The following is a 1,236-nucleotide window of genomic DNA, read 5'->3' on the forward strand; positions in this document are numbered from 1 at the left end:
TTTATGTGTCTTATAAAACGCATTTGCAATGAATAAGTAATTGATTGTGCAAAATTCAATCATTCTATCTCCAGCTTCATTTCTGTCACCAAGTCCATGTTTTCCAACTACTATTTTTTTTATAATAATACTTTTTTTGACATTAAGTATTAATATCAAAAAAACTATGCCTAGTCAGTAATTATTCATAACCAGTATTAAAACAAGCAGAACACTGACCACAGTGAACAGTTTAACTTCTAATCCTACAGCGGGATTTTAAAGAGCAAAGAGATATTGGACTTCAAGGTGATTTTTCTCTTCTGGTACCTCTGGTTTTTGCAGCTTGAGGATACAGTTCAAATGCAATATTCTGTGCTGAGCTTCTTAGGTGCTACCAATCAAAATTTCTCAGAGTTCACTGTTGTAAGCAATTTCAAGGTGCCTCCAACCATATTAGGGCATTCATTCCCTAGCCCATTGTTATCTGTCAAGTTATTTCTCAGGAGTGTAACCAATCAAACTTGAGATTATTTACCTTAAGATTACTATTTTGGGAATCTGGGATTAACAAAATATTTTCTGATCAACATGTTAAATCTCTAGGTCTGATAAGGTATCTTCTGATTAGTACAGGCTGAGAGCATTCCCCAAATTCTCCTTTTAGACATATATAGCACATACTTGTTTGCTTACTAATAACATTCTAAACCTGAGCTTTACAAGTTTCATTCTATATTTTTCTGATATATTCTTAGCATAATTATTGACTTCTAACTTTCTAAACTGAAGCTTAATTCTCTGTTTCTAACAATATGCTAGGCATCATGCCACCACATTCTTAATTCACACAACTACCATTTTAGCCATACTTAATGCAGTAGCGTAATCATTATGGCACAGTAAGCCTACATTCCTCTCTTAAGATACTTTTGGCTCATTTATATTCTTTTGTTTGTTTATTGTTACTATCAGTATTATTATCATTAATTTTAATGAAAATTTACAGAGACATTGGATTTGCATTCATTCATTGTTGCACTTGTTTCCCTGCCCACCCCTCCCCATAGTTCACTCTTTTCTTTGAAAAGGAAAAGAAAAATTCTTTCATTGCTGTAAAATCCCTCCTCCCAAGTCCAAGCTGATATGCAGCCTTCATTCTGGACTCCTGTCATGACAATACCTAATCATATATCCCTTCTGAACAGCTCTCTTCCTCATCTGATTCAATGCAGTATACATAGTTTATCCCATTTT

The sequence above is a fragment of the Elephantulus edwardii genome, unplaced genomic scaffold, assembly GCF_000299155.1.
Source record: "Elephantulus edwardii isolate Elephantulus edwardi_28Jun2011 unplaced genomic scaffold, EleEdw1.0 scaffold00122, whole genome shotgun sequence".
Lineage (NCBI taxonomy): Eukaryota > Metazoa > Chordata > Mammalia > Macroscelidea > Macroscelididae > Elephantulus > Elephantulus edwardii.